Source organism: Zonotrichia leucophrys, unplaced genomic scaffold, assembly GCF_028769735.1.
Source record: "Zonotrichia leucophrys gambelii isolate GWCS_2022_RI unplaced genomic scaffold, RI_Zleu_2.0 Scaffold_1171_14831, whole genome shotgun sequence".
Lineage (NCBI taxonomy): Eukaryota > Metazoa > Chordata > Aves > Passeriformes > Passerellidae > Zonotrichia > Zonotrichia leucophrys.
The window spans coordinates 4,415-13,850 of NW_026993376.1; the positions used below are offsets into that span (position 1 = coordinate 4,415).

The following is a 9,436-nucleotide window of genomic DNA, read 5'->3' on the forward strand; positions in this document are numbered from 1 at the left end:
GCCTGAGGAGACTCAGGGTCGACCACTGGGATTTTGGAGTCGAAGCTACAGAGGGGCTGAAGCCAACTATACTCCAACAGAGAAAGAAATCCTGGCTGCCTATGAAGGAGTCCAGGCTGCTTCGGAGGTAATAGGCACTGAAGCACAACTCCTCCTGGCACCCCGACTACCGGTGCTGGGGTGGATGTTCAAAGGCAAGGTTCCTTCCACTCACCATGCCACCAGTGCTACATGGAGCAAGTGGATTGCTCTCATCACTCAGCGCGCCCGTATAGGTAAACTGAATCGCCCTGGGATTTTGGAGGTCATTACAAATTGGCCCGAAGGTGAGAATTTTGGTGTCACAGATGAAGAGGAACAAGAACCAGTGACACGTGCTGAAGAGGCTCCTCCCTATAACCAACTGCCCCCAGAGGAAACACGCTACGCTCTTTTCACTGACGGTTCCTGTCGCATTGTAGGGATGAACCGGAAGTGGAAAGCAGCCGTATGGAGCCCCACACGACAGGTTGCACAAGCTACCGAAGGAGAAGGTGGATCAAGCCAATTTGCTGAACTCAAAGCTGTTCAACTGGCCCTAGACATTGCTGAGAGAGAGAAGTGGCCAAAGCTCTGCCTCTACACTGATTCATGGATGGTAGCCAATGCTCTGTGGGGATGGCTGGAGAGGTGGAAAAAGGCTAACTGGCAGCGTAGAGGGAAACCAATTTGGGCTGCTGGTGAGTGGAAAAACATTGCTACCAGGGTAGGGAGGCTACCTGTGAAAGTCCGCCATGTAGATGCCCATGTACCCAAGAGTAGGGCCACCGAGGAGCACCAAAACAATGAGCAGGTAGACCAAGCTGCAAAGATAGGGGTGTCCAAAATAGACCTAGATTGGGAACATAAGGGAGAGTTATTCCTAGCTCGATGGGCCCATGATGCCTCAGGCCACCAGGGCAGAGATGCCACCTATAAGTGGGCACGAGACCGAGGTGTGGATCTAACCACGGACAGTATTTCTCAGGTTATCCATGACTGTGAGACGTGTGCTGCCATCAAGCAGGCCAAGCGACTGAAGCCCCTCTGGTACGGTGGGCGGTGGCGGTGGTCCAAGTATGGGGAGGCCTGGCAGATTGACTACATCACACTGCCCCAGACACGCCAGGGCAAGCGCTACGTGCTGACCATGGTGGAGGCCACCACTGGATGGTTGGAAACCTACCCTGTGTCTCATGCTACAGCCCGGAACACCATCCTGGGCCTGGAAAAGCAAGTTCTGTGGAGACATGGCACCCCTGAGAGGATCGAGTCAGACAATGGGACTCATTTCAAGAACAGCCTTATCAACACCTGGGCTAGGGAACATGGCATTGAGTGGGTGTACCATATTCCCTACCATGCACCAGCTGCAGGCAAAGTGGAGAGGTACAATGGACTACTAAAAACCCAGTTGAAAGCTTTGGGTGGGGGATCTTTCAAGAATTGGGAGCAGCATCTGGCAAAAGCCACCTGGTTAGTTAACACCCGAGGTTCCACCAACCGAGCAGGTCCTGCCCAGTCTGAGTCCCTGAATGTAATAGAAGGGGACAAAGTCCCAGTGGTACATATCAGAGGTTTGTTAGGGAAGACTGTGTGGATCAATTCTGCCTCGAGTACAGACAAACCCATTCGTGGGGTTGTCTTTGCTCAGGGACCAGGTTGCACGTGGTGGATAATGCAAAGAGATGGAACAAAACAATGTGTACCTCAGGGAGATCTGATTGTGGGGTAAGAATGATGTGCAATATCACTGTTCATTGGATGTTACTGCCATTGTCTGTACATTAAACCATACAGACATGAGATAGAAGGAAATGTGTAAGAGTTGAAGGTCTGGGCAAGTGGAAGATGGAGAAGGAAATGTGTAAGTGTCGAAGGTCTGAGCAAGTGATAGATGGAGCTTTAAGTGACTAAAGTGAAAAGGGGGAATCCTGCAGCTCTGTAATATAGGGCCTGGATTCAGTGGTCCAGTGTGGGGATGTGATGAAGGCATGATGGGTATTGCTTGTAATTTTGGGGGAACAGATAGAAATTTTGTATGAATAATGCATGATGTGTTGTAGTATGTTGATGATATGGGGATAAGGGGTGGAATGTCCTGGGGTGACGTTATGATGCTTGTATATCCCCATTCATCTGTTCTGTGCCTTTAAGACCGGCACTGAAGAGTGGAAGTTTTGTTTGGGTTTCTCTTATCAGGACACAGAGACAAGCCGTAGACAAAGCTGTTTTTTTTTACTTCCAGCTTTGGGGCTTGCTGCTTTTGCTTGCTGCTTTTGCTTGCTCTCTTTTTCTGCTCTTGCTTCTGCTCTGCTTTCTGCCTCTGCTTATTAGCTAGTTTAGCTAAACAGTCCACATTGCTTCCTGGACTGTTTCTCCTCTCCTGTTCCTGTGACCATCTCGAACCTGCTCCGGACTGGGACGCGGGAACACCAAGGGTTTGGCTGCAGCGGCTGGCCCAGCGCCGGAGGGACTGAGAACAGAGCAACCACCCCCGAAAGAGACTTTCTGATTTTGCCATCTTTCTCAGAGCGGTGTCATCGGGTATTGTTCATTTTGTGTGCTGGGGGGTGCGGGGCCAGTCAAATAAACAGGTTCTTTCCACCTCTCTCCGAGGAATTTTTTCCCGAACCGGTTGGGGGGAGGGGCCGTGTGGGTTTCGCTTTCTGGAGGGGCCCTCCTTTGCAGATTCTTTAACAAATTTGCCCTAAACCAGTACAGCTCCCATGGGTGGTTGGAGCTGCTGAGGTCCCAGGAAGATTCAGGGGTCCTGGGGTCCCCTCGGTCACCCCCTCCCCTTTCCCTTGCAGCCGCCAGGAATTTCCAGGACAGATGAGTGGGGGGCTCAGGCTGAGACTCCGCCTTTACCCCTCCCCAGACACCACCCAGACCACCCCCTCCACCCCTTCCCCCCCGGACCTCCCCGCAGGAGGGGGCTGTGCTCAACACCCACATCATGGGCACTGAGGGGGCAGAGGGTGAGTACAGGGGGAGACCAGGACACGTCACCCACGAGTGTCACCCCCTTACCCAGGTCCCCAGAACTGGTGTCACTGTCAGGGCCCCCACAGGTGTCCCCCAGCCCTGCCCCTCCTCGAGATCCACAGGTGACCAACACGGAGCTGTCGGGACCCCACAAGGGACAGTGGGAGCCCTGTGACTGCAATGACGTGCTGTGACACTGGGGGCATAGAGGGCATCGATTCCCCTCAGGGGTCTCTTCTTCCTCTTCGCAGCATCCCATGGGGCCTCTCCTTCCCCCCCCCCCAGTGCTGGGAGAGCACACGACGTTTTTCCCTCTTATTGTCCTGAAAATTCAGTTTTTGTTCAAACTGTCTGAGAAACAAGGCTCACACTTTAAAATTTGCAAATGTTTAATAAGGGATAAAGAGGACAGTAAACAGCATGCTGGGTGCTTGGCAACTGCCAGAGGCACACGGATAATTAGAACAATTCTTCATACATACATTTTCATTGTATTGATGAAATAAACACTCAGGAGAGCATGTATAACATATTCAAACATTCTTTCCAGTTCACGTGTTCTGGGAATTCTTTTGCTTGGTTTGACCTTTGATTCATTTTCATAAAGTGAACACCATACTGCAGATTAAATTTATATATTTTATGTCCTCACAAGGCCCCCCTGTTCTGTGGTTTGACAGTCCGAAGTGTCAGTGGTAAATTTCCTTGCATTCTTTCTTTTGATGTTTTTTCACTTGCTACTTTTCAATGTGTCCTTCTCATACAGATGAGATAGTCCACCAGTACATTACATCAACATTAGCTAGTTCACAAAATTATCTGAGTTATTCTCACCATTATCACTTAGTCACACAAATAAAGGCATTAGCTACTTCTGAAACAGTTAATGTTTTAATACACAGCGTATTGTCTCTATCTTGATTTTTGGGAGAGCCTAAACTATAATATATTTATGACGCTAAAATATATAGTCTACACAGGGATTAGGGTAAAAAGGCTGACAATTTGTAGTGTATCAAAAGCAGTTGAAAACTGATTACAAACTTTCTTATATCAAAATATTTTGGAAAATCAATATAATAGAGAAAGCCAATGACTACATAGTTATTCATAACAGGGGGAAGGTGTATGGAAGGGTTTATTTGAATTATCCTGCTCTGATTTTTTCATCAATAAATTCAATTCATATCTCTAGTTCTGAAGCACTTTTACCCATGACATGATTTGATGAGTGATCTCTCCTGGTCCTTGTCTCAACCCAGGAAGCCTTTGCTCAATTTTCTCTCCCCATCCAGGTGCGGAGGGCAGTGAGAGAGTGGCTGTGGTGGGTGCGGGGCATCCATGGCAAGGCAGGGAGGAGAATGAGGGTCCAGGTCAGGTTGTTGAGCAGATTGGTGTGGGATTTGCAGTAGTGCTGGGTCTCTCTCAGTCCCTTGGGGAGAGGGACAAAATGATCAATTGCTGCATTTACGGACTGGTCCCTCACAGCTGCCCCTGCCGGGGGGGTTTCCAGCCAGCTCTGCTCTGAAAACCATCAAAGGCCCTCACAGAGCCAATGCTTGGGCTCCGTTTGTGGTTTGTGCTTCTTGCAGAGCTGAGCAAACCACAGGAAGCCTTCTTCCCCCACAGAATTCTCACTTCTCCATCAGCTCTAAAGATGCCAGAATCAAAGCCAAGGGGGCAGGGGGGACCCTCAGGTGCTGGCTGCCACCTGGGGCTGGCCAGAGCAGGGCTGGGCAATGGCCATCCCTGTGCAGTGGGCTGGGCCATGGCAGGCCTCCACCCTTGGATGGCCACTGGCTTCAAGGAGCAGGAGTTTGGGAGCTCCTTCCTGCCCAGGGCTCCATTCCCCAGCTGCTCTTGCCGGCTCAGATCCTGCAGGGGATGAGCAAGAATGGAGAAGTCTGGAGCCTCCGAGAGCTGCCATGCACCAGGACAGGAGCCCCTTGTCCAGCATGTGTCTCCCCCATCTGGGATAGGATCCCTCCAGGACAGGAGCCCCCTGGATCTGCCCCACTAGGAGAGAACACATCCCCTATGTGAGAAATGTGTCAAACAGTCTCTTCCATCTTCTGCAAGACAGAGAAAATGAAAGTGTTAGGAGGTAAAAGCTGGACACCCACATCCCCCACAGCCTCCTCAGCCTTCTCTGCAGACCCCTCACTCTCGCTTCCCCCACTCTGAGGCTCCCCCAAGCTGTTCCCTGCTCTGGTGCCCCAAAGGACCATCAAGGCATGAACTGGGGGCTAGTGAAATTGAGGGGTAAAATGATGGAAATGGAATAAAGAGAGTGAAAAGTCATTGGAGTCTGGAGGGCACAGATCCAGAGCAGCTCAGAATCTGTCTGAGGAGACCCCCAGGCTGCCGGCAACTTGTGGGGTTGTGCTGGCTGTGGTTCACCCCAAAATCTGAGGCACCCAGGAAAGGAACTTTGATCCACAGGCTCACCTGGCCACTGCCCATCCCTGGAACCCCATTCCCCTTGGAACCCAACCATGGGACCTCCATTCCTTATGTCCCACCCTCTCTGCAGCCTCCATCCCGGTACTGACATTCCCCAGGATCTCCATGGCTCAGGACCCCATTCCCAAGGAACACTGTCCCGTTCATTCCATCCCCTGAAATCCTCCTAGGATCAACCATTCCTCCATCCCATGAACTCAAATCCCTCAGTCTGCCCATCTATGGGGATGCCCATTCCCATGACACCCCCATTGCTGGAAATTTCCCCTACTCACCATCCCCATTCCCCAGTGACTCCCTTCCTGCCTCCCCAAACCCACCTAGCTACTCACTCCAGGGAACCTCAGGTTCCACTTTGTCCCACCCACCCCTGTCCCCACCCTGCCCCCACCAAGGGCCACCTACGCATGAGGTCAAGACCTGACCTCGCTTCCTTCCCCTTCATTCGAAGAGCCGCCAGCCAGGGGAGCGGTGGCCACAGCAGCGAGTGACAGCCAGTGCACATGGCTGGGGACACCGGGATGGCCGTGAAAGTGTCACTGCTCCTGTGCGGTGAGTGCCCCGGGCACGGGCCTGACACCTGTGGGATGGGGAGGGGAGGGGACAGGGGGCTGCAGGGTCCCCTGAGGTCCCCAAGGCCAGCAGTGCCAGTCCATGGTACCCACAGTGGACCTGGGTGAGACGGGGGATGTAGGGTGGCTTTGGGTACAGGAACAGGGGCTGGAACTTGGGAATGGAGATGTGAGAACAGCAATGTGGGGACAGGAATGTGGGGACTGGCACCTTTGAGCTCAGGTGGCTCGGGGGATAGGGACAAGGGAACTGGGATGCAGGGACAGAAGGGGACAAGAACAGTGAGGATGTGGCCATGGGAATGGGATTATGGGGAAGGGATCATGAGCTGGTGGGGGTGACCTGGGCCAGCATGGACTGTGTGTCAGCCTAGGGGGGCCTCAGTGTCCCTGTGCCCAAGGTGTCTGTGTCACATGAATGTGGTGCACGGGTGTCTGTGACACAGACATGTCCCCCTGCCTCTCCAAATCTTTTGGGGACCATCCACACTCACTTTCCCTCAAGAATTGCTGTCCCCACAGTTTGGGGACAGCCACCCCACACCGTTTACCATGGTGCTGCCATCCCTGCAGTGCCACACCCCCACGGAGCCCTGTCCCTTGTCTCTTGCAACCAAGACCCTTGGCCTCGCTGGTGAGTCCTCAGGGGATGCCATGGCCCCACCCCACTGTGCCCAGCCCCACGCTGGCTCTGGCAGGCTGGTGTCCCCTGTCACTCGCAGGTGCCCAGACCACCCAGCTCCTGGCAGTGCTGTGGGACCGGGTGTGGCACTGACCTTCCAGGGCTCAGGGGCCACCGGTGCCACCACCTGGTACAAGGATGAGCGATGCTGGTAGCAGGAGGGACCTGATGACTTCACTGTCACCGCGAGTGGCACCTACACATGTGACAAACACAGAACCAGGCACAGCCCCCCGGTGTCATTTGTAGATGGTGGGGGGGATCTTAAATTATGAGGGTGGCCCCTGAGAGGTCAGGGTGGGCTCCACTCCGTGGGTGGCCTCACACCCCTCACGTGGCAAGAGCCTGTGCCCTGCACACAGGGACATCCTAGTGCATTCCACAGCACCCCAGAGCACCCACATGTCCCCGGTGCTATGGGCACCCACCCCAGACTAGTCTCATCAGTGAGATGTGACCTTCCTGTCCCACAGACCTACTGGTGGTGCAGGTGCCAGCACAGGCACTGCTGGATGGGGACACCTTAACACTGCGCTGCCGGTGCTGGCAGGATATCCATCTCACCAGGGTGCGATTTTACCGGGACGAGAAGGATCTTGGGATGTTCCTAAAGGGGACTGAGCTGTCCCTTTCACCTCTGCAGCTGCCCCACAGTGGCCACTACAGATGTGAGGGCTTGGTGGGGATCTGGCAGTCACTATCAGCAGCAGTGAAAGTGACAGTGCATGGTGAGCACCCACATGGCTGGAACTCCAATATCTTGACAACCCCAAAGCCACTTCCCAGTGCACTCAGAGTCACAGTCCTCACCTCCCCTCTCCTTCCCAGAGCTCTTCTCGGTCCCAGTGCTGGAGGGTCCCCGTGAGCTCACTGAGGGGTCCCCCCTGACCCTCAGCTGCCTCAGCACCCCCAGCCCCCTGTGGCCCCGAGCCCCCCTCCTGCACGTGTTCTACTGGGACAGGCAGGTGGTGGGGGACCCACAGGGGTCCCCGCAGCTGCTGGTGCCCGCTGTGAGGGTCTCCCACTCGGGGAATTATGGCTGTGAGGTGCACTCCCAGGAGGGATCCGTGCAGAAGAGCAGCAACCGGTTCCTCATCATAGTGTGCAGTGAGTGCGAGGATGGGCATGGGGAGCCCCCACAGATGGCTCAGGTCCCCCACACTGCCTGGCATCTCCCAGCCCTCCCTGATGCCTGCTCTGGGGCACCCAACCTTTTCTAGATCCCTCCCTGCACCCCCCCCGCCAATCCTTTCTCGGGTCTCTCCCCAGGACACCCAGCCCCTACATGGGTACCCTCATCCTTCCCTGGTGCATTTTCTGTGTCCTGCCATTGATGCCCCAGGTCACTCCTAAGGCCCCCCCATTCCTGGCTCGTGTTTCCCTCCATCATTCGTTGGGTCCCCTCCTCATCCCTGGGTCCATTCACCCCTCTCTGAGGTCTCTGCACATTGCCCAACTCTCACCATCCCCTGCCATGGTCCCTGTACCCTTCCTGGTGTTGCCCATCTCCCTCTCCTGGTGTTCCCTCCCTGACTCCCTTATCATCTCTAAGGGTTCCTTTCTAAGCCCCCCTCCCCAGTCTCTGCACCCTCTCTCCCTCACTGAAATTCCCCTGCCCCTCCTTGACACCCCCCCGGGTCCCTCACTGTCCCCTGGTGTCCCACTCTCCCACAGGGGTCCCGCCCTCAGGGCTGTCCCTGTCAGTGCAGCCCCCCAGGGGACAGGTTGCACTTGGGGACTGCCTGGTGCTGAGCTGTGCGGTGGTCAGAGACAGGTCCCGTGTCATTCTCCTGGCACCGGGAGGGCTCAGGGGCACCGCTGGGCACCGGCCCGCACCTGGAGCTGCGCCACGTTGAGGACAATGACAGCGGCCAGTACTGGTGCCGGATCAGTGACGGGGGCAGTGTGGCTGAGAGTGACCCCCTGAATGTCACCGTCCTGGGTGAGCGGGACCCTCGGGCTGGGGGTGACTCCACCCACGGCACCCCCATCCCACCTGGCCCGATGCCAGCACCATCTCTATCCCCACATTGCCCGTGGCCAATGCCACCACCACTCCCAGTCCCCTGTCACACCAGCTGCGTGCAGGTGACAACGTTACCCTGCGCTGCTCGGTGCAGGTGGGCTCAGCCCTTGTCATCTTCACCTGGCTGCATAATGGGCAGGAGGTTGCCTGGGGTCCCCTCCTGGAGCTCAGGGACATGGATGTGGGACATTCGGGCACCTACCAGTGAGTGGCCACCAACCAGCTGGGACAGGACGGGCACCATGTGTTCCAGGCACTCAGCCCTGAGCTGTCCCTGAAGGTGACACCTGGCTCACCGTGGGTCACAGGTGGGGTAACTCAGGGTCACCGGGGTGTTCAGGACTCCTGCAGTTCAGGATGACCCCAATGTGTCCCCTCTGCCCCCAGCAGTGGCTGTGAATGTCGGCAGGACCCTCCTGTTCCTGCTCCTGCTCCTGGCTGTCATCGGGGGCTGTCACTGGTGGCACCGCCAGGGTGGGTGACAATGGAGGTGACACAAACTCTTACAGGAATCGGGGGGAAGCCCCAAACACTGGGGGGGCCATTGGGGCATCACCCAAAACCCCTGAGCTGGAGGAAGCTGAGCCCTCAGTGACCTTTGCTTGGGGTGCTCAAACGTTTGGGGGCATTTTGGAGGGTCCTGGGCTCGGGAGGGTCCCAGGAAGGGCCTTGAGGAATATTTGGGTG

At 55.4% G+C, this 9,436-nt stretch overlaps 1 pseudogene; it reads left to right on the plus strand.

Moving 5' to 3' along the window:
• Nucleotides 1-920: 920 nt before the first annotated feature.
• On the plus strand, nucleotides 921-9,223 carry LOC135442116 (Fc receptor-like protein 3; annotated as a pseudogene).
• The last annotated feature ends 213 nt before the right edge of the window (nucleotides 9,224-9,436 follow it).